Below are 25,089 nucleotides of genomic sequence, written 5' to 3'. Positions count from 1 at the left end.
TCCTCTCACACACTTCTGCTTCCTGCCTTGCAAACTGGCTCCCACAGCAGCAAGAGCCACCTTATCTCACAAAGAGCCTGCTAGTGGATACCACCATTAACAGTCTTATGACTTAAAACTTAAAGCCAACCAAAATGAGAAATGGTCCAGTTCAAACGCAGCCTTTAGTGGTTTAACCCGGAGCTGGCCAAAGATGAAGACAAAAGTACTTCAAGGCTGCACAAACAAAGCAAAGCAAACAGCTCAAAACAAACTACAGTCCATTCAGTGGAATCCCAAAATCCAGTAGTCCCTGCCACCCTACTCACCCATCACCAAACCCAGTTCCAGCTAGGCCCAGCCTAGGCACACAGCACAGCAGCAACCAGAAAGAAGGGTAGGGAAGCAGGTCCTTGGGCCCTTCCCTGGAGCACTACCCAAATGGAAGAGAGAAGCTGCCTATGGCACCCTTCCCATTCCCCACCCCTACCCCACAAAATGCCAGCTCACCCTGGTCCTTGTGATACTTGGAAATCTGCCAAGAAGCCAGCAATGTGCCACCCGAGCACCACAGATCACTCTTCCCAGGAAATGGGGACTACTTATGTAGTCTAGATATTATACGGCCATTTAAAGGAGCGTTACTCTGCAGAACTCACTAGAATAGAGAGACTGGGTTGAAGCTTGGCTACTAACTTGATCATACAATATACCCGTTCTTGCCTCCACGCAGTCCCCTCAGTGATCATATCCTATCCTACCATCAAGCCCAATCCACATATTGCCTCCTTTGAGGGGAGCTTCCAACCTCCTACAGTCCTCAGTGACAACCCTATTTTATATGAACAACATTTATCCATTCAAAAAATATATAGCAATGCTTTTTCTATGCCAGCGCTGTTTGCTGTGGTATTGCTGAATTTCCCTAACTGGAACTCAAGTTCTTTGACAAGCCTGCGCAAGACCTACACTTTTACTGCCTAAGCCTACCAGGAATTACCTCTAAATGCAACAAATGTATTATACTAGATGATTTAACATGGACACACCTATCTCAAGAGCCCACTGCCATTTCTCCACTCTAATTCATTCTGGACCTCTTGACCAGATCATGTTTACCACTACTCTATGCAGGCCTCATCTTGCTCATCACCTTCATGACTCTTCATTACCTATAGCAAAGGTCTTCAAAGTGCAGATGTCAATCCCTCAGTTAATAGATCAACTTTTTTTTTAATTGTCAGAGTTCGGTAAGGGCATACACTGTTTTATAAAAGTTTTGTTTCATTAAAATAATAATAATAATAATAGCAGCTAACATTTATGTAGCACTATGTATCCAGCACTAAGCACTTTCTACTTGTTATCCTATTCATCATCACGACAACCCTACAAGGTATCATTATTATCATTTCCATTTTTCATATCAAGAAACTAGGGCACAGAGAAGTAAACTAAGTGATGGCATTTAGAGACAGGCAGTCTGGCTCTAGAGTCCAAGCCCTTAGCACTGCACTACGCTGCAGAGTACAAGAAGGGCTTTTATATACATACATGCACACCTATATACAGGGCTTAAAAATGCTTCCCATAATAACATCTTTTCAAAATAAATTCCAAACTTCTGTCTCTTTAGCTTTACTTCTCACTGCTTCTTCCATGTACCCTCCAATCCCATGAGACTGACAAAGTCATGCAACCTGCCCCTTCCCATCCCCCCTCTTCCCATCAACCTCCTTCCCTGCTTACCCTCTCCCAAATCCTAATCAACCTTTCAGGCTTAGCTCCTCCAGGAAGGCTCCTGGAAAAGGAGAGGGAGGGAATTACCACTGGTTTAATGCCTACCATGCGTTAGTCACTATGCTGGTGCGGTAGACATGTTACCTCATTTAATCCTCACAACCATGTGAAGCTGCTATTACTATGCCCATTTTACAGGTAAGGAAAAAGTAGTTTAGAGAGTTAACTTGCCAGCAGCCCACAGACATTGCCCAAAGCACACACTCTTTCCACTACAACCTTCTAAGCTCCTTATGACCTATTCTCCACATTTAAATACCTACACGTATACTATTTGATTTTGCATTTTATTAAAAACTGTCTCAAACTATTTTCCTGTTTATGTATGTGCCTTATCTCTCCAACTGGACTTGGAGCCTCTTACCCTAAGGGCTACCCCTACAGCACCTAACACATAGTTAGGCACACAGCGGCTGCAGAGTTTTACCAAACCAAAGTAATAGGTCTGGCTCAGCTACAAGAGACAACTGTTGTGTTATGGGTAAAGCTGCTAAACACCTGTGCCCTAACCATACATAACTATTAATTAATTTCTTCTAGAGCTAAAGAAAAAAGTTCTCTTAACAAAGAAAATCACATAGTGAAGTCTATGAGTCACTCTTGTCAGCAATGATATGAAAATCCCAGAAAACAAGTAACCAAAAAAGAATTACAGTGGGTGGAGTGTTTTTTTCCTTCCCACTCTGTAGGGAACACAATTGGGATAATGCCCTCCAAAAAGTGCACACAGCTTTAGCTGAAGAATGAGGGAATCCCAAAGGGAAGGTCAGCAAAAACCAGCCAATCCTAAAGTTGCTCACAGAAAGCCCCCAGAGGGCTCAGAAGAATATGGTAGCAAAACACTGGCCAAGGAAACAGAGAATCTGGGCTCCAGTTCTGGCTCATTGATTTATTCAACAAATATTTATTGAGAGTACTAAGGATACCAGTCAATCTAGTGCGTAATCCAGACAGGTAAATTACTTAACTTCTCTGGACCTCAATTTCTTCACCTCTAAAAAGAGCTTAATAAGCAATTTCTTGTCCATATCACAAGGTGTTGAGAGGGTAAATGAGAAAAAGACAGATCAGCATCATGGGCAAAGTATAAGGCTGTATTTTTTAAATTGTGGTAAAGCATATATAATATAAGAGGCTGTATCTTATACCTGTATTTCTCTGGCCTAAGGGGAGAGCAGTGGTTGGGAGAAATGTGGAAATGAGATCACTGGTAAGCTCAACTGAGTCATAGGCACCTGTTTTCCTGACTCTGTGTTGGGCCTGTAAGATTTCTAGGAATCACAACACAAAGCCAGTTCTAGAATTTTCAGATTGGAAAGGCCTAGAAGATTCATAAACTCTGAGAGTTGGAGGGGCTTTAAGGGGCCAACTAATCTTCACCTGCACCCATCTCTCATCCTTCTTCCAGTCCACCACCAGATAATCATGATGGCACTGCCTATGTGTATATCCTCTGAGAGCTCCAGAGATCAAGCAATATTTTATAAGCCAGATTATCTACTTTCAATAACTTTATTTTCCTTTTGTTTTCCCTTAGTCTTTAGAAAATTCTCATCTATACATTCTATGTAGGGCTCAGTTATACGGCCATACAGAAAAGTTCCTGTGCCCAACTTGGACCCAAATATAAAAGGAGAGCAGAATCCTGCTGAAGCTAGTATGGTGGTAGTACAGATATTCAGTAAGAGTCCCTCCATGGAGGAAAGAGTTTCAAGATCTAGGTACAGACTACATAGTCCAGTTGTCCCTTCTCACATCTCCTAATGGTAACCTTACTCATGCTAGATGGTGGTCTGATTAAGAAATTCAGCATTTCCTCACAGTGGCCCAAGCAGCTAATCTCTGTTTAACAGTTGTAATGTCAAAGCACTCATATCTCTGGGTGGCCCACTGCAATGACAGGGAGTTCTAGTAGTTCGAAAAATCTTCCTTGTTTATCAGGGGACTAGATTAAACAACAATTCAAGCTACTTTAGTTAGAGAAACTGCAATTTTAAAGTTGTCAGTCCCTCTCTGTCTTAGAAACATCAAGTAATCTTGGGAAAGACCCTTGTTTTTGAGGGGCCCCCTTTTAACAATATAAATATAAAGCAGGCACACATTACCCTTGAGAAAGAGGATACAACTTGATCTTTTATGAGTTGGCAGAGACTGTTCCCAATGTCCCTTGGTATGCAAAGCCGGGGAAAATGAATACAAAGTGCACAGGGTCCAAAGCCCTTCCAGGATCAGAGACTGAAACCTTGACCCCCTTTCTCTTGAGGTTCACTGCTATTAGAATTTATCTGATATGGGGCTGGCCAGTGGCCGAGTGGTTAAGTTCACACACTCCACTGCGGCAGCCCAGGGTTTCACCGGTCCGGATCCTAGGCGCAGGCATGGCACCACTTGTCAAGCCATGCTGAGGCGACATCCCACATGCCACAACTAGAAGGACCCACAACTGAAAAAAATATACAACTAGGTACTGGAGGGATTTGGGGAGAAAAAACAGAAAAAAAAAAAGAATTTACCTGATAGACTGAGATCCTAAGTCAAGTTAAAGGTAGGAAGGGACACTAAGAGCCTACAGCAAACGCTCACACTGAGGAAAAAGAAAGTCTAAATGGATATTCCAAACTCAATACTAAAATCAAAATGATCATGGAAGAAGGATGGTTCTGGAACTAGAAGGTGGCTAAATCTAGAAACACTTCTAGACCCAGCCAATTGGAGATTGTAGGGGTTTCCATTTCCAATGGATGAGCTTATATATATATGAGCTTAAGAGCATTCACTTTGAGAGCTCAAGCATAGTGGAGCCTAGGCCAAGTGTGACATGGAAGCAGCGCTATCATCCTCCCTCAAAGAACCTCTGTAACTTACGCAAAACCATGGCCTCATGGCTGCAATAAATAAGGAAACAGCATAATGTGAGGGACCCATTTTTAAAAGCCTCACTGTGTATCATTAACAGAAGCTAAAAAATGGGGCCCGCTAACAGACCAATAAGATTTTCTAGTTCTCTATTTGGCACTAAGCCTGACCCCTTTGGACTAAATAAGCCCTTAGAGTTCTTGAATACTTCAGAAAGAGAAAGAGGGAAGAGGAAAGGCACCAAGAGAGACATACTAAATTTTCAGATAATTTCGTACTTATTCAATGAAATTAATTTTAATATTGAAAAGAGATCTGACCTTATTTGTACTCCAAACTGATGAAAAACTGATGGAGTATGTCATAACCATTATACTTTAATTTTTTCAAAATACGCTGCACTGTCCCACCCTTAGAGCTCTAATTATGCCTTCTGAAGCCACACAGAAAAACAAGTTGATTTTCTCTTCTAAAGAACAGCCTTTCAAAGACATGAAGACAATGATTACATTTTCTCTTCAGGGCTTCCAAACCTGGCTCCTCAACCCCTCTTCAATGACTAGATCTCAAGGTCCCTCTCCAATGTCTAGATCTCAAGACCCCTCTCCATCTTGCCTCCTTTACGTGTGCTCTGGCCTGTCCCTGCTGCCCTTATAGTGCCTAGCCCAGACCAGCTGCAGCCTACCACAGATAGTCTCTGAGAATACGAGACTATTGTGTCTTCTCATCTTCTATATTTCTATACCTCAGTTATGTGAGCCTAGAAGCCAGTCTCTTTTTCAGACACTAAATTATACCTTCTTAGGAGGCTCCCTATCCACTCTATTCTTCGCAGGCCTGGAGAGGCAAAGGCTGGGCAAAAAGCAAGTAACTCTGCCTGCTTTGATCCTGGGATTCTATGGGTACTGAGATGCCTGTTTCATCCCTCCCCACTGCCTGCTTCTGGGTCTCTTGCTCTCCAAGATGCCTTTAGTGCTTAGACTTTAAGTCTATGTCATCCTACTCCTAATCCTACTCTTAATGCACTTGTCCACTAGGGCAAAAGGGGCAATGGTTGGACCACAAATGAAGAGATGGAAGGCAACATAGCACAGTAGTTAAGAATATGGGCTCTGGAGTCAGATAGCCTGAGTTCAAATCCTGGTTCTATCACTTACTAGCCATGAGACCTTGGACAAATCACTTAACTCCTCTGTACCTCAGTTTTCCCCTCTGTAGAATGAGGATAATAACAGTACCTATTGATAGAAATGTTCTATACCTTGACTGCAGGGGAGAGGATACACAGGTGCATATATTTGTCAAACCTGAAACTGAAAACTTAAAATGAGTGCATTCTACTATACGTAAATTATATTTCAACAAAGTCAATTTAAAAAGTAAAAAAAAAAAAAAATTATTATAACCACTCATGGAGGATTGTGAGGATTAAAAGAGTTATAAGATACCTAAAATAGTTCGAGAAATCATAATAAGCACTCAACAAATGTTATCTATCTGTATGTTATCTGTCTATACTGGAGTTTGCAATGCTACATGCAATCTCTGTGTCCTGTGATTGCTGCTGGGTAGCAGGGGAAGAGTCTGAAGATCCAAAGGGGTCCTCAGCTAGCCCAGAAGCTTCATTAGGGTCCTGGCTTTCACCAGAGAAAAGACCACTGTTACAAACCACATCTCTTCCATGCTCCAGCCACAGTTGTGTTTAACACTGGGAAAGCCAAACCACAGGAATCATCATCAAAACCAAAGATATTCCAGTGAAACTGGGAGGGATCTGCTTGCTTTAGTCATCTTCTGGCTGAGACCATGAGGTCCTCCTGGGCCCTCTTAGGTTTCTATTCAGTCCTTCACCAAGTCTTCCCTGAATGTCTCCTGTGCCCAGCCTGTGCAGGAGCTAGGCAGTAACAGCGGAAAAGATAAGTTTCCTGGCTGCCCCACCCTCACCAAGTTCACAATCTACAGGAATTACAAATAGAAAGAGGAAACTGATATCAGAGGCAGCAAGATATAGTGAAGAGAGCACTCTGCAGGGAGTTGGAAGATCAGTGTCTAGCCTCAGCTGACACTAGTCACATGACCTTGAGCTAGTCCCATGCCCACTGTGGACCTCAGTTTCCTCCTCTATAAAATGAAAGGATAAGAATAAACAATCTCATAGTCTGTGGCCTGACAATGGTAGAAAAACAGGTGTAACAGGACTTGTTTCAGGCTCTCAGTGCTGTGAGAAACCTCAGGGTGAGCTACGGGAGCTAATTTAAAAGAAGAATTGATTGTCTTAGATACAAATGCAATAAAGGAAGTGCCTCATTGCTACACTGCTGCAGCAACAGTGCTAGCAGTCTTAATCTGGAGGAGATCCCATTCAGCTGCTATTACAGGGAACCGGTTCATTTCCATTTTCTCACCTTGCACAGCCCCACAGGGTCAAACCAGAGAATCAAGGATTCAGGATGCCAAGAATGGTTCATTCTGGCATTTCCTTCCTGGGTCAGGCTACGGGACTGACAAGAGCACTGTGAGGTGAAGGGCAAGGTAAGGTAAGGCAGGCAAAGATAACATCTGTGGAGTACGACACTGTTCCCTCCGGAAGTCAGCTACTGCAGTGCATGGTTGAAGGGCTATGGGGCCTAGAAGACACAGACACAGTGACTTATGGAGTTAAAATCCTGTTTTAGTTTATAGAGGTACACAAGATAGTTGTACACAACTATCTACTTCTAGTTCACACATTAGTGTAGTTCAATTCAACAATTATTGATGCTCTAGTGTCCCTCAGACCCTGTGCCTAAAAAGAGAGATGAAACTGACTCAGTGTCTTGCTCTTAAGAGGCTCAAGATGTGGAGAAGAAGGCAGACAGTTAAGTGAATAATCATGGTACAACAGACCCCTGTACAAAGTGCTGTGAAGGAACAAAAGTGGGTGTGCCTGCGTCCACGAGAGAAGAGACCAAAGGCAGTGTGGCTGACCAGGTGACATCTAAACCAGGTCTTGAAGGATGAGCAGGTACACATCGGGTAGAGAAGATGGGAAGGGCATTCCTGACAGAGGGAACAGAAGGTACAAAGACTGGCGACATGAAAGAGCCTGTCATGCTTCAGGAACTACAAGTAGTCTGGTGGAGCTGGAACACAAGATAGGTGAGTACAGCAGCCTTGTGTTGTTTTGGACCCTACTTCTCAAATGGGACTGCAAAGCCTCCAAGAGAAGAGAGTGCTGAAAAGCAAGTGAGGCAGCCAGTATACATCCCACTTCCTCTCACCTTTCCCCAGACTCTACCTTACACACATCCCTCTGCCACACCACAAACACTCCTGGAAACTCTGGGAAGAAAAACCTCTCCCCACTCTAAAGCAAGTAGCTCCAGAATCCCAGAGGCAGGTCCTCTACTAAAAGAGAGAAATGAGAATCACAGGTCCCTGGAAAAGGGGCATTAAGTACTAATTTATAAAGATCCAACCAACCCTGGCAGCCATGCAACTTAGAAAAGCTGAAGGAATCTCATCCCATCGCCCAAGCCCAGATCCAATGCCTTTTTAACTGAAACTCATTTCTAGTGAGCCATCCCCAGCTTCTATCCTACTGAGAATGCTGTAGGAGCTGAAGAAAGGCAGTCCAACAAATTCAGAGCTGACTTACCCTTTAAAAATTACTTTAGCTACAGTTATATTGCTGCCTCATGCTAAAGACAAAAATAAATTTTAGATAGAAAAAAAAAAAATAACTCTAGAGTATCTCCTAAGCAGGAGACATTCCTGAGACTCAGCCATGCTGAGAATCCTTAGGTTACCGACACAGGGAGGCCAGGCAGATAAATCAAGGTAGACAAGGCCAAGGAAGCCAAGGAAACAAGATGACACACATGGGGTGGAAGAGAAGCATGGACTGCAGTTAGACCTGAGCTCTAACTCCAAGACCTCACTTACTAGCTTCACTGAACCTTCCAGTCTTCTCATCTGCGAATGAGAACAATAATAGTATTTACCTCAGAGCATTATTGGGATTATGAAATGAAGTAAAGAATATAAACCACCTAGCCTGAGGCACACAGTCAGTGTTTAAATAACTTCCCTTCCCTTTAACCAGAGCCACAATGATGTACTGTTGCACAATTAGGGAGGGATGGCCCCATTCACAACACAGTCTATGTAAACAAAGCACTCTGGAGTTATGCAGTACACAGTCCAGGCCAGTCAGCCACTAAGACTTCTGTCTATAAGCAGTGCCAGAACTCAGCAAAACAGAGCTAAAATATCAATGTAGGTGTATTCAAGACCATGCATGAGTCTGAGACCACACAACCAATCCAATAACAAATACAAGACACCAGGGACACAGAGCTCTGAAAACCAAGGCAACTTCATCCCAGCCAGAAAGTCTGTTCTATGTTCCCACTAGGGTAAAAGCCAATTTCTGGACCTCCATCAACCTCAAGTCTGTAAATGAGCCCCATTAACCAAGGATCTGGAGAGTGTGAAACCAGGGATGAGAGTAAACGCTGCAGGTTTCCAGCTGATGTCCATGTCCTCTCTGCTTGACAGGTGGGCCAAACACTCAAGGGCAGGCAGTTTCTCTAAACGTGTTAAGTACTGTCACATGGGACCCAGGAGACTGAGTCCAAGATCCAGGGTGACCTTAGCACCCTGGTTACCAAGGGTAACCTGACTGAGTTTCTCTGGGACAGGTAGGGACCATGTCTGATTGTTTTTTATGTCCCCAGACCCTAGCACAGTGCATAATATAATCTACCAGCTGAAATAGTTGTTTAATAAATGAGCCAACATGGACATGGCTTTATCCCTATTACCTGGCCTCTAGGTCTTTCAATATAATCTACCTGCTACCTAAAATTACCTCTCTCTCTCGGTTTTTTTTTGGGGGGGGGGGGGTGGAGGAAGATTGTCCCTGAGCTAACATCTGTGCCAATCTTCCTCTATTTGTATGTGGGATGCTGCCACAGCATGGCTTAATGAGCGATGTCTAGGCCCGCGCCCAGGATCCAAACCTGTGAATCCCAGGCCACGGAAGCAGAGCACATGAACTTAACCACTACGCCACCAGGCCAGCCCTCTAAAATTACCTTTCTTAAGCCCATTTACTTAGCTAATTTTTCTCAATTCTCAGGTCTCAACTTAAATGTCATCTCCTCAGGTAATGTATCTTCCCTGACACCCTAAACAATATTAGGCTCCCCTGCAACATGTACCCTCTGGTCACACCCCTTATTTCCACTTCATGGCATTTATCAGACATCATTGTGATTATCTGTTTCATTTTTGCCTTCCCTGCTACAATGTGAGCTCCAGGAGAGCAGGAACCAAGCTATCTTGTTTATTATACTAATTCCTGGGGCTTAGTACAGTACTTGGAACAGAGAGAATGCCCAATATGTTAGAATAATTGAATACAGGAATGAAGAAATGAATGAATGAGGCAGCTCCAGTCCAAAAAGACTGGGGTAACTGGGAATTCAAAACTGTCTGCTCAGCTTTAAGCTGTCAATAGTTACTTTTTGACTAAAATCATAATAGAGCCTACAAATGCCCATGCATGGAAGATGACAGCAGATTTGATGAGCAATAGAACAAAGAACAGGGGCTGGCCTGGTGGCGCAGTGGTTAAGTTCGCACGTTCCCCTTCTCAGCGGCCCGGGGTTCGCCAGTTCGAATCCCGGGTGCGGACATGGTACCGCTTGGCAAGCCATGCTGTGGTAGGCATCCCACATAGAAAGTAGAGGAAGATGGGCACAGATGTTAGCTCAGGGCCAGGCTTCCTCAGCAAAAAAAGAGGAGGACTGGCAGTAGTTACCTCAGGGCTAATCTTCCTCAAAAAAAAAAAAAAAAAGAACAGTTTGTATGATAGGAAGTAAGGAGACATAAAGTAGGGATTGTGAAGCCTCTACCCCACCTCTGAGTGCCTTGAATGCCATGCTAAGGAATATGGTTTATCAGCCTACAGAGCAGCCAGTGTCTGACCTGGGGTCACTAAGGTCACATGAGCCTATGGTAGGTACCATCCTGCTATAGCCATCCACTGAGTTCTTTTTTTGCCCACAGACTGACAGGCCTTCCTCCTCTCCCTTCAGGTTCACCCCCATTTCTCTGAGCTACATGGGATCACTTAATAACGCATGTGCCCCCAAGGACAGTCTGTCCAAATTATCCTAGCCCAATTTTATGAAAGGAAATTGCAAACACGAAACCTGTCATTTGAGAATAACAAGATCAGAAGGCCTGGATTCAAGTCTTGTTAACTGTGTGATGGTAGGTTACTTAGTCAATCTTTCTGAGTTTTAGTCATCTCCTCCATGAAGTAAAAAGACTACTTATCTCACAATGTTGTAGGAAAGACTGAGATAACACATGCAAAGGGCCTCAGACAGTGCCTTTCAGATAGTGAGGGTCCAACACAGCTTTATTTAAAAAAGAAAATCACACCCGGGGCACAGGGGTATTATTTCCTCCTAAATGCTAAGCACTTTCGCCTGACCTGATTCAGCACAGAGACCCATGAGGCTACAGACTACTCATATAGACTTGGGCCTGCATTGCCTTCTAAAAGGGAATGGGCAGATTGCCCTGTTTCCATTCTCTGTCTATCTGTCTGAGGACTGAGGAAATTACCAGTAGGCAGGCTGCAGGGAGTGGGGAGGTGGGGCAAGAGCTGAGGCTCTCCCAGAACTTCAGCTCTATTAATAGCCTGATCACGTGTCTATAGAAACACAGGATTGTTGTCTGTAAACTTGGTAACCTATGGCCCAAGACAGACAATTTAGGACTGGGGTGTGTTTCAGACCACAGATTGCAGACTGGGGTCCACTCTAAATAATGATAGTGGCTCTTCACAAGACTCAGGGAAGGAAACTGCAGAATAAACCCCTCAGCCTCCCCAACCCTGCTAGCTTTATATTACAGTAGGCCTCAGATGGGGCTTAGCCTTTGTAGGGATTTCAGTTTGCCCTTGGAAATATCTTCAGATACTCACTCTACCCCTGACTGACAGTGTCACCTTGGACAAAACACTGCTCTCTAGACTTGTTTCTATATCTGATACTCAAGAAGGGTAGGTCAGATGATCCCTAAGTCTTGATGAGCTTGCCCACAGATCTTCATCCAAAAGCCCAGCCCTGACTTATAAGAACCCAAAGTCAAAAACACTATGTTCTAGAGATTGAGGGGGACCTCAGGTATACTACCCTCTGTCACCAGCCTCAACCACTCTACCGGGAAGAAAGGCAAGAAACATAACGAACTGGGAACAAACCATCATAATCTCTCAAAATCCCAGCCTCAGAGGGCCATCATCTTACAGCACCCAGGAAGGGGTTCAGTAAAGATAAGCAAATGACCTCAGAGGATCAGAATGTGGGTGCTGTCAGTTCCCATAGAGTTCCTTAAAGGGCAGACCTGGAGCCGAGATCTGACTGCTTTAAAATAAAAAAGAAAGGAAAAGAGGAAATAAAAGGCCTCTATTGCCAGTCTTTCCCAGTCTCAGTGCCCCCATCAGAGAAAAAGCAAAGCAGGACATGTGCAGGAAACTCACGAAGAGTCATAAAGTTATTAGGTGGCCAATCTGAGATTTAAATGCAGTTCTTTGTGTGTGTGTGAGTGTGTATGTGTGTGTGTGTGTGTGTTGTGTGTGTATGGACCTGGCTGTGGGTATATGTTCTTTTCTTTATTTCACCAACAAGCCTCATGAGGAAGACTCAAGATGTGATGGCTTCCAGAATGCCAGGAAACCTGTGATACCAGGAAGGGATTCGAGTTCTTGTCAGCACTTTGGGGCTAAGTGTGGTGCCCCTCTACACACACACACACACACACACACACACAGTCACATACAATCACACACACCAGGGCTAAACTAAAAAATCCACAGAGCACAGATAAGCCAAATGAGTTTAAAAGACAGAATAGTTCCCAAGCCTGTAAAATTGAACTGTTTACAGGATTACATCTGTATTAACATATCTAAAAAATAAAACGTGTCCCTCATCAGGGAGGTTGGTCAGCCACAGAAGCTGAGAAAAAGCAGAGTCACAGACACACATACTGGCAGACACACAATTGGGTTCATTGGCAGAACAAATCCATCATTCATTCATTCCACAAGGGTTTACTGAGCACCTGATATATGCCAAGCACAATTCTAGGCCCTGGGAATACAGTGATCCTAACACCCTGAAAGACAGAGGCAGCCAACGAAGTTCAAACATCCCAGTTGTTTTCCCATGACCTTTCCATCTCTACTGGAAATGAATGCATCAGGCATTGGAGCTGCTGTGACAGCCAACATTCTTAGTTGCAAGACAACGTAGTTTGCAAGTTCAACAAACGAAACTGATTCTGGCTAGTCTAAGCAAAAAAAGAACTTATTAAAAGAGAAGCTCAGACTCACCTGGAGAAGTGGAAAAACAAGGATGGATGCCAAGAACAACGCCTAAAATCAGGCAGCAGAACTAGTCTGGTCAGGACACCTCTGCTTCCACTGCCAAGCTCCACTATCCCTAGCCACTACCAATAATACCACTACCACTGCTGCCCCACCAACTCCATCTTGCTACATACACCACCACCACTGCAGTCTGCTGCTCTACATCAGCAGCTCTTCAGAGTCAAAGTCCACAGTAAGTGGACCAGACCAAAAGAACCCACAGCAAGCTGCAAAAGAGGGTGAAAGTGAATGTCTCGCATTTTAAGGGAAGAAATCCTTAAACACAGGAAAGAGTAATAAATATTCATTTTAGCCACTTTGGCATTATACTCAAAACACTGGATTCATCTAAGTAATGCTCCTAATTCAGATTCTATGTTCACCATAATCTTTATGATTAGGACTTGGTGTTCTATGGTGTCACCCCAAAGGTAGAAAATGCACTGGTCATACCAACACAGGCATTCTAGTATATGTGACAGTTCTATTTCTTGAGGTAAACTTAAAAATTGGCATTCTAGTTTTATACATCAGCCTTGTGAACCTGGTTAAGAGAGTCTGCTTGAAGAGATAAATATTCTCAGTGTACTGACAAAATCTGAATCTTCAAAAACTGAAATACTCTCATTCACTGAGCACTTCATATGTGCCAGATACTATTCTAAGCACTTTACACGGATTAGCTAACTTTTCATAACAACCTTATAAATTGGGTACCATTCTCCCCATTTAACATAAGAGGAAAGTGAGACACAGAGAGGTTAAGGTAAACTTGCCTAAGAATACACAGCTAATAAAACGAGTAGCCCAGAGTTTGAAGCCAGGTAGTGTGACTCCATACTTAAACTTCTGTCAACTCCCCAAAGTAAATCTGCACGTAACGAGGCCTGTTAGGTGGTGGTCTTGCTCACTGCAGTGTCTCTGGTGGCGTAGGGACTGGCAGGAAGACACAGGCCTATATCCTCCATTCTAAGGTTAAATTCTTGATCTAATTAGCTGCAGATACAAAATCTTGTTGGAAGAGAGACGGCTGTCCACACAGGACAAGAACAGATGAAGCATCTAAGTGAGGCTTTGCTTGGCTTCCAGATTCTCTAACTGCAGCAGCTGAAAGTTCTATCCACACAAGGTTGTCTTTGCTGGACTTAGAGCTCAACTCTTATTATGCTACAAACTTTTATTTATATTCAGGAATTATGCCTAGACTCAGAAAGAATTTACACAAACAATATATACTACGATAGTCATCTCCAAAGACTTTCCAATGAAAGTACATTAAAAAAATTAAAACTCTTATTTTATACTTGTTTTTAATCTTAAAATATAGGAATTATGCTTTACCAAGGTTAACTGCACAGACTAACAATGATGCCCTCTCTGAGTCCATATGTCAGACGTTTCCATGTTATTTACCATATTCGAGGTACCCTGAGAACAGGACAGGGAGCTCCACAGGGTTGGAGGGAGAACACGGGTGCCTGCAGTCACTCATTTGCTTTCTGAATACTATGACGTACTGCAGTTAATACATGTCTGATTAAAACTTATGAATTATGCTTTCTATTTTTTTCCCAGCTACACCAACCCTCACCACATACATAAACAACTTTAAAGGATTCTTGCAAATAAGTAAACAAAAATAAAAAACAACCTCCATAGACTGAAGATAACATTAAAATTACAGGGCCAGCCGGGTGGCATAGTGGTTAAGTTCACACAGTCTGCTTCAACAGCCTGGGGTTCACAGGTTCAGATCCTGGACACGGACCTACACACCACTCATCAAGCCATGCTATGGCAGTGTCTCATATACAAAGTAGAGGAAGATTGGTACAGATGTTAGCTCAGGGACCATCTTCCTCAAGCAAAAAGAGGAAGATTGGCAAAAGATATTAGCTCAGGACCAATCTTCCTCACACAAACACAAAAAAATTACTAACAAAAATAAATAAGAAAGTGACAGAGCTGATGCTTCTATTCGTAGTATGGGCTCTCTATCAGCTACATAACAGGGTAAAAAGAATCTAATTAGTCCAAACAATCAGTTGGCCAAAAAAATTAAAAATTATCAAAAGACTATTTAAAATATGGATTTACATTTATTACTAACAATGAATCGCATCCTTAGTGTATACTGTGCCTTGATATATTAAATCAGGGGTCAGCAAACATTTTCTGTAAAGAGCCAAATAATAAATATTTTAGGCTCACAGACCATTCATTCTCTATTACAACAAAATATCTGCCATTATAGTGTAAAAGTAGCCATAGATAATATGCATATGAATGTGGCTGTGTTCCAACAAAACTTATTTATAGAAGCAGGAGTAGTTTGCTGATCCTTGTATTGAATAATGATGAAATAAAGCCATCAAGATTTTAAAAAATCTAAAAATTCAACGTAAAGGTAAACCTCTATAAATTATCTGTGATATTTAAAGTCTGGAAATACTCAATCCAGTTAAGAAGTCTCTTTATAAGTTTCCTGCTTAATAGTGAGAAACAAAAGGCACATGTCATTGATGAAACACTATTTCCTTCTTGCTGCAATTAAAAAATGGGATTAAATAGTACATGAAAAGCAATGTTTTTTAAACTGCATTCATTTCTCAGAAAACACTGTTTGAATAATATACACAAAATATTTCTTAAGATTTAAAAAAACGAATATTACAAATTATGGAGCATGGGAGATTTGCTATACAGTAGAATATATGTTTTCTTTCATGTGCCAGTTAAAGGTATTTGTTACATTCTGTTAAATACTGAACTACAAAAGGAATTGCCTTTTAAGAGTTACTAAAGGAAAAACGTACAAGAGAAGAAATATCCTCTACAGTGTAAGACTTCTTTATTAAAATAAAGCTTTATTTTAAAAATAATAAATAAAAAATAAAGTTTTTTGGAAAACTACTCAAGTATAATCACTGATAAAGCAGCTGCTTTAACTGGAATTTTAAAAGGACTCTGGGTAAGATTAAAGAAACAGCACTACAAGGGTCGGCCCAGTGGCACAGTGGTTAAGTGCACATATTCCACTTCAGTGGCCAGGGGTTCATGGGTTTGGATCCCAGGTGCGGACATGGCACCACTTGGCAAGCCATGCTGTGGTAGGTGTTCCATGTATAAAGTAGAGGAAGATGGGCACGGATGTTAGCTCAGGGCCAGGCTTCCTCAGCAAAAAGAGGAGGATTGGCAGCAGATGTTAGCTCAGGGCTAATCTTCCTCAAAAAAAAAAAAGAAACAGCAGTACACATGACATTCTTTTCTGAATCATTCATAAGCAAGCTATTACAGCAAAGAAATTGAAGATGGAAGTGTGGAGTGCTGAAAAATTTCATTGAAATGGTTTTCTAAAAATAAAACCTTTAAAATATAGTAGTACCATTTACTATAACATCAAAAACACATCAAATATCTAGGGGGTAAAAAACTAATGGAAAATATATGAGACCACTACAAGGCAACCTACAAATTATTATAGAAAAAATAATTTTAAAGATCTAAATAAATGGAAAGACATACCATGCTCATGAACTGGAAGTTACATATAGTTAATATGTCAGTTCTCCTAAATTAATCTATAGCTTCAATGCAAACCCAATCAAAATCCCAAAAGATTTTTTCCTTTGCAGAAATTGACAAACTGATTCTAAAATTCATTAGCAATACAAAGGACCAAGAACAGCCAAGGCAGTCCTGAAGAACAAGCTGATAGACTTACACTACCAAATATCAAGACCTATTATAATAATAATTAAGATAGTGTGATATTGGTGCAAGGATATAAAAATGATAAGTGGAATGGGATAGAGTCCTGAAACAGACCCACATGTAACAGTACCTGACTTATAACAAAGGCAACACTAAAGTACAGAAGAGAAAGAATGATCTTTTCAATAAACAGTGTTAGATCAACTGGATATCCATACAGGGAGGAAATGTACTTTAACTCACTACCACACACCATACACAAAAAACTCAGTTTCGGGGGGAATGCAAATCTAACGTGAAAGGTGAAACAATAAAGTTTTTAAACGAGAAATTAGGAGAACACCTTCATGATTTTGGAGTAGCCAAAGCTTTCTTGAACAGGACACAAAAAGGACTAAACATGAAGGAAAAAGTTAATAAACTGGGAAAAGATATTCACAATACATATATAAGACAAAAGACTTGTATCCAGAATACATAAAGAACTCCACAAACCAATAAGAAAATGACAAGTAACCAGTAGAAAAATAGGCAAAAACCTTGAACACTTCACAAAATAATAAACCCAGACAGCATTATATATACATATTTGAAAGATGTATATGTGTGTATATATGAGTGTGTGTATATGTGTCTATATATATATATATATATATGAAAAGATGCTCTGATTCATTACTCACCCAGGAAACACAAATTAAAACCACAATGCGATAACACTATACACTCACCAGAATGGCTAAAATGAAAAAAACAGGGAAATACTAGGTGTTGAAGAGGATGTCAAACAACTGGAATTCTCATACACAGCTGTGGGACTGTGTATTAGTATCTACTGTTGCATAACAAATTACCCCAAAACTAAGTTGCTTGAAACAATAAATATTCATTATCTCATACAGTGTCCGAGGGTCAGAGATCAGAGTGGCTTAACTGTGTGCTCTGGCTCAGGTCTCTCATAAGGGTTTGTAAAAGGCTATAGGCACTGAAGACTTGACGGGGGCTGGAGGATATGCTTCCAAAGTGGCTCACTCACACTCCTGGCAAGTCACTGTGGGGTGTTGTCAAGAAGCCTCAGCTCTTCTCCACGTGGGCTTTGCCATAGGCTGCTAGAGTGACCTCACAATATACAATCATGAGTCACATAAGGACAGTTTGGTCAATGACTGACCACATCTATGGTGGTGGTCCCATAAGATTAGTACCATACAGCCTGTGTACATAGTAGGCTATGCCATCTAGATTTCTCTAAGTACACTCTGTGATATTCACATAATGACAAAAATCACCTAATGATGCATTTCTCAGAAGGTATCCCGTCGTTTAGCGACACATGACTGTATTGGTGGGCTTCCCCCAGAGTAAGTGATCAGAGAGACAGAGAAACTGTAGTACCTTTTACGACCTAGCCTCTGAAGTCACACATCATCGCTTTCACTTTATTCTATTTGTTAGAATCGAACTACTAGGGTGCAGTGTAGTCAAAGAGTGAGGAATTAGGCTCCACCTCTTGATGGGAGGCATATTAAACAATTTGAGAACATATTTTAAAACCAAACACATTCACTTTGGCAAAGAACGTGGCAGTACCCTCTGCAGAGCACAGGTATCTTACCAAGGCCTCCGTGTGCTAACCTCCTCTTGCTCATGCTGTCTGATTAGCATGATGTTATCAAGATAATAGATCAAAGTGATGTTCTATGAGACAGCCAGATGGTCCAGGACTCTTCTGACTATATTATGACAAAGAGTAAAAGAATGGGATTGTTTACACAGCCCTGGGCAAAACTATAAAGGTATATTTATACCTGTTCCATAAGAATGCAAACTGTTTTTGCTCCTTTTTTCTGATTGAGATAGAAAAGAATGCATTTACCAAATCAATGGCCACATACCATATTAACCTGCTCTAGCAAAGACACCATATCCATCACAGCAGCCGCAATTGGGGCTAGTAAGGTAAACCTTCTGAATTCGACATTCTCCAGAATTCATCCAGTTTTGTAGGGGGCAGTGGGTAGACTAATGAATTAAATGTAGAAGTGATAGGGACCACCATCCCTGCATTCTTAAGATACTTAAGGGCAACACTAATCTCCACCATCCCTCACAGAATGTGATATTGGTTTTGATTCACTATCTCGGCCAGGGGAGCAGAGAGCAGTTTCAAAGGCTTCCACTTGGCCTTCCCCAAATGATAGCTCTTATGTGATGTGGGTGCTACGCCAACAGTTGACTACGTCCATCTCAATTATACCTATGAGGATAGGAGAAATAACCACTTGCTAGGTCTGTGGGACAATTCTACTTCTATAAAGTATCCTAAGAAAGTAATAAGATAAATATATATTAACATTACACTAAGTGAAAGAAGCCAGACATGATTCCACTTATACAAAATGTTCAGAACAGGCAAATCCACAGAGACAGAAAGTAGATTAGTGGTTGCCAGGAGGTAGAGAATGGGGAGTGACTGACTGCTTAATGGGTAATGGGGTTTCTTTGTGGGATGATGAAAATGTTCTGGAATTAGATAGTGGGGATGGTTGCACGAACTTGTTTTTAAAAAGACACCCAACTGTACACTTTAAAATGGCAAATTTTATGTTATGTGAATTTTATCTCAAAAAACAATGGCTGTTGGCTGCCTGATAAACTGGCTGCTGTGTGAGGGCAGCTTTCACTCACACCCAGTCTACACTACAGAATCTAGAACACGGCTCTCTACACTCCAGCATATTGAGCCCTTGCAAAATGCGTAGGATACAAATATATTTCATCACTCACATTAACCATTGCACTGTAAAGTGACTTCTTCCCGTTCTCTATGAGTCCCTATTTCAATTTGAAAGGCTCATGGTTTCTAAAAAAAGAAAAAAAAGAAGCAGCAGCACAGTTCGGTGTCCAGGAAGCAAGGTCCTTGGCATCGTCTACCCCAGGCAATAACTGGCTCTGCTACTTACTTCACTCTCCCTGATTGGAAGAAAAATACAATCTCTTCTACAAAAAGCCAGAAAGACAGACAGAAAGGATTCAGGGACTATCACACCTCAAACAAATATCTATTGGGTAAACTGTCAAGCAGTTTTCAAATTATGCTCTGCAGACCCCTCTTCTCGCCCCAACTTCCCACCCAGTTTCTTTGGCAAGATCTACTTCTTCAAGCAGAGCAGTTCTACTTTTGTTGAGTTTTAAATATTAGAAATAACGAATCTTCCTTTTTTTCCCCCCCTTAAGACTGGCACCTGAGCTAACAACTGTTGCCAATCTTTTTTTTTCTGCTTTTTCTCCCCAAATCCCCACAGTACATAGTTGCATATTTTAGTTGTGGGTCCCTCTGGCTGTGGCATGTGGACACCACCTCAACATGGCCTGATGAGCGGTGCCATGTCTGCGCCCAGGATCCAAACCAGTGAAACCCTGGGCCATCGAAGCGGAGCGCGCGAACTTAACCACTTGGCCAGGGGCCGGCACCGGGATCTTCCTTTTTTAAAAAAAAACTTAATATGGCTCAATTATGTAGCAGACATCTATGAATTTTGCTGACCTAAATTATCTCCCCACCTCCCAAACCCTTCTCTGAGTAATGCACCCTGATCTTCTTCCCTGGTTTCAGTCCACATGGTACCAGGGCAGTTGACTCTGACTCCAAAGCAGAATGTAACTCTGTTGGCCAATCAAAGTCCAGCATTATTCTGGCCACAGAGATTACTTTAAGTTGGGTACATGAGCCAAGCCAAAATCATACCCAGGACTGCCAGGACCATCAGGAAAGAGGTATTATCTTTCAATAGTGGTTGCTTAGCTGATAGAATGCACACCCAAAGCTGATATCTATCTTTGCCACTGCATGGGTTGAGCCTACCTAAGAACACACCAAAACAAAGAAAAGCAGAGCCAAGAGGAGAGAGATTAGGTCCAAATAACATCCACCATTCAAGTCCCCAGATCTTGCTGTGTCTAAAGGTAGATCTACTTCTAGGCTTTTTTGTTACTTCAGTCAATAAGTCGCTCTCTTGCTTAAGTCAGGCTGAGTTGTATTTCTTTCACTTGCAAAAGAGTCACAACAAATGTAAAACTTTTTTTTTTCTTGAGGAAGATTAGCCCTGAGGTAACTACTGCCAGTCCTCCTCTTTTTGCTGAGGAAGACTGGCCCTGAGCTAACATCCGTACCCATCTTCCTCTACTTTATATGTGGGATGCCTACCATAGCATGGCCTGCCAAGCAGTGCCATGTCCGCACCCGGGATCCAAACTGGCGAACCCCGGGCCGCCAAGAAGTGGAACATGCGAACTTAAACGCTGCGCCACTGTGCCAGCCCCAAACGTAAAATTATTTGAAAAAATAAACTGAAAAAACACCCAACTGGTCAATAAACCTCAGACCTTTACTACAAATCACAGTTAGGGGGGAATCCTAAAAAAAAAACTCCCAGGAGACTTTGTCTTCTCCTTGACTCCCTATTTTATTCCTAAATGTGCACAGCATTTTACAGTTTCCAGATCACCTTATCATTGATAATCTCATCTGATCTTCAAAAACAAAACAACTCTGAAGTCAACGTTCACATTGTATATTTGAAGACATTGAGGCTCAGAGAGAAATGACTAACCTGAAGTCATCCAATTTGAAATCAAGGCTTCTGTCTCTAAATTATATCTTTTCACTACTCATTACTGCTTCATACAGTTCTCAGCAAGCCATACACAGGGTTGGGAACCTGACTGGGCTCAGTATGGACTTGCTACCTGACAGCATTGCTACTTGACCCCAGGCAGCTTTGTCTTGTTTCAATCAGCCCTCTCCCTGCTCCTTTTCCTCACAGATTGAGATACAGACAAGCCCATGGCACAACATCTCACTGCACACACGTAAAAGTGTGTCACTCAACTGACCAGCAGCCCTGAAAGTCAGTGGCCTTACTTTCAAAGTAGTCCTAGACCTCTGAAATGCACATCAGTGGATAGGTTCTGAGAATGAAGAAACGTATCCTAAGATGTACTTATGGGGAGAAGCTGCACTTCAGCCAACAGCAGCTAACACAACTTCTCTACCTACTGGGATCTGAAGATGTAAAAATCATCACTGACTGGAAAAACACCAAAAGCATGCAATCAAGGATTTAAAAGTATATTAGACTCACATCATATACAAAAATTAACTCAAAATGGATCAATGACCTAAATACAAGAGCTAAAATTATAAAACTATTAGAAGAAAACATATGGGTAATCATTACCTTGGATTTGGCAATGGATTCTTAGATATGACATGAAAAGCATGAGCAACAAAAGAAAAAAATGGATAAATGGGACTCTATTAAAAAAAAACTACCGTGCATCAAAAGACATTATCAAAAAAGTGAAAAGTCAATCTACAGAATGGGAGAGAATATTTGCAAATCATATATCTGATAAGGGTCTAGTATCCAGAATACATAAGAATTCTACCAACTCAACAACAAAAAGACAAACAATCTAATTTTAAATAGACTAAGGACTGAAGAGACATTTCTCCAAAGAAGATATACAGATGGCCAAAAAGTACATGAAAAGATGTTCAACATCATTAGTCATTAGGGAAATGCAAATCAAAACCACGACAAGATACCACTTCACACCCACTAGGATGGCTGTAAATAATACAAACAAACAAACTGAAAAATAACAAGTTTTAGGAAAGATGTGGAGAAACGGAATGCTTATACATTGCTGGCGGGAATGTAAAATAGTGCAGCTGCTGTGGAAAACAGTTGGAGGTTCCTCAAAAAGTTAAACATAGAATTACCATATAACCCCACAATTCCACTCCTAGGGATACAGCCAAAGGAACTGACAACTGGCCACATGTATACGCCTGTCCATAGTAGCACTATTCACAATAGTCAAAAGGTAGAAACAGCCCAAGTGTCCATCACCAGATGCACAAATTGTGATATGTACATATTCATATATATATATATATACACTATACATACACAGTATGATATATATATATAGTATGAAACATACTACAACATGTATAAACTTTATGAATATTATGCTTAGTGAAATAAGCCAGACAGAAATGAACAAATATTATGTGATTGCACTTATATGAAATATCTAGAATAGGCAAATTCATGATGACAGAAAGTAGATTAGAGTTTAACAGGAGCTAGCGGGAGAGGAGAATAGGGAGTTATTGCTTAATGGGTACAGAGTTTCTGTTTGGGGTGTTGAAAAAGTTTTGGAAATAGTGGTGAGTTTGCACAACACTGTGAATGTAATTATTGCCACTGAATTGCACACTTAAAATGGTTAAAGTGGCAAATTTTATGTTAAATGTTTTACCACAATAAAAAAAATTTTTTTAAAGAATGATGTACTGACACATACTACAATGTGGATTAACATCTAAAATATTATGCTAAATTAAAGAAGCCAGATACCAAAGGTCACATATTGTATGGTTCCATTTATATAAAATATCCAGAATAGGTAAATCCATAGAGATTGATGGCTGCCAGAAGGAGGGGGAAAGGGGGAGAATCTGCTCAACAGATAAAGTGCTTTGCTTTGGAGTGATGGAAATGTTTTGGAACTAGACAGAACTGGCTGTTGGACAGCATTGCGAATGTACTAATGCCACTGAATTCTTCCATTTAAAGTGGTTAATTTTATGTTATGTGACTTTCACCTCAACGAATTTTTTTAAAGTACATGAGAGAATTCAGGGAATCATCTGGGCAGCAGCAATTAGGGCTATGAGGCAAGGCAAGGCAAGAAATCGTCAGGAACCCAGTGAATAGTCTGACTAAGAGACATCCAGGAACAGCAGGAAGAAACAACTTGATGCTGCAGCAACCCGATGCCTCCCTGCATTGGTGAGAGTACAGGTCAAGCGGCTGTAACAAAGAGACCCTCATTCAGAGTAGATTAAACCAAAGAGAAGTTGTTTCTCTCTCATATAATAGTTGAGCAGTGAGCAGTCTGGGGCCAAGAGTGGCACTCTGTCATCCCCATTCAACGTGATGCTTCCACCTCTGGGACCAAAAAGAGTGCTGTAGCTCTCACCATCTCCCAGCTAGCAGGAAGGAGAAAAGGGCAAAAGAAGCACTCTTCCATTCTGCTTAAGCTCATGAGCCAGAAGTGGTAGACGCACCACTTCCACTTAGATCCCACTGGTTTGGTCTTAGACATGTGGCCACACTTAGTTGCAAAGAAGGCTGGGCAGTATGTGCCCTGCTAAAACTCAAGTGTTCTTGAGTTAGCGTCACTACACTGACTAATACAAACATAGCCTCTTATTTGCCGTTTATGATTGGGTATCTATGGTGTAGAAATGAAAGTTTCTCAAAAAAAAAAAACAGTGAGAGTTGTCTCTGTCAATATTGGGCCAGGGGTGAAAAAAAAACAAAGTGGGGCCCGGGCCCCTGTCTTTAAAAAACTCCCAATCACACAAAGCAATTACAATACCGTGAGATAATTAAGAGAGAGACATACAAAGTATAATAGAAGAATAATAATGGAATGGGCTGCTTGCCTATGGGGAGGGAGACTGGAGAGGCTTCAAAAAAGTGATGACACTTGAGTTGAGTATTGAAAGATGAGGAATTTACCAGATAGAAAATGTAGGAAGGGGCCAGCCCCGTGGCCAATTGGTTAAGTTCGCGTGCTCCACTTTGGTTGCCCAGGGTTTTGCCAATTGGAATCCTGGGGGTGCGCACGGCACCACTTGTCAGGCCATGCTGAGGCGGCATCCCACATGCCACAACTAGAAGGACTCACAACTAAAGATACACAGCTATGTACTGGGGGGCTTTGGGAGAAAAAGGAAAAATAAAATCTTAAAAAAAAAAAAAGGAGATGCTTTTGGCTCACATCTCTGCTGCTATGCCTAGTCTCATCCTTGACTCCCCAGTGCCACCACTGATAAGCCAAGCTCTTGCATAAGAAAGGCAGTAACAGAACCCCAAGCCAAGTCCTACAAAGACTGAGGCAGGACACAGTTCTCAGTTTTGTTCGGTTTTGTTTTTAAGCTTGTTTTATTGAGGTAAAATTCACATAACATAAAATTAACCATTTTAAAGTGAATAATTCAGTGGCATTTAGTACATTCACAATGCTGTGCAACCACACTGGTCTTAGTTTTCGACAAGGTCTGGAAAGCCTCTGTGATTTCAGTGAGGTCAGGCTCCACTCGCTCCTCAGGCCTCTGTGCTCCGACTGATATGCCAGATCCCTGTGCTTTGAGCAAACATCTGCCCAGAGTCCCTCATCTCCTGAACACGTTGCCCTAAAAGTCTTTCCTCTCATTATGTTTCCCT

At 41.6% G+C, this 25,089-nt stretch overlaps 1 protein-coding gene across 16 annotated transcripts in view; it reads right to left on the bottom strand.

Moving 5' to 3' along the window:
* The window catches only part of STIM1 (stromal interaction molecule 1), a 172,991-nt gene that overhangs the window by 103,963 nt on the left and 43,939 nt on the right, over positions 1-25,089 (bottom strand). The window contains exon 1 of one of the 16 annotated variants that reach the window (XM_070626095.1): positions 17,681-17,856. The exons of 14 other annotated variants lie outside the window; for them this stretch is intronic. The gene's annotated coding sequence lies outside the window, so the exon portion shown is untranslated. Of the gene's footprint in view, positions 1-17,511; positions 17,857-25,089 lie in introns of those variants that run through there. One more of the 16 variants, XM_070626094.1, reaches the window with a different exon arrangement.

Source organism: Equus przewalskii, chromosome 6 (assembly GCF_037783145.1).
Source record: "Equus przewalskii isolate Varuska chromosome 6, EquPr2, whole genome shotgun sequence".
Classification (NCBI taxonomy): domain Eukaryota; kingdom Metazoa; phylum Chordata; class Mammalia; order Perissodactyla; family Equidae; genus Equus; species Equus przewalskii.
This window is presented reverse-complemented; position numbering and strand designations above follow the sequence as displayed.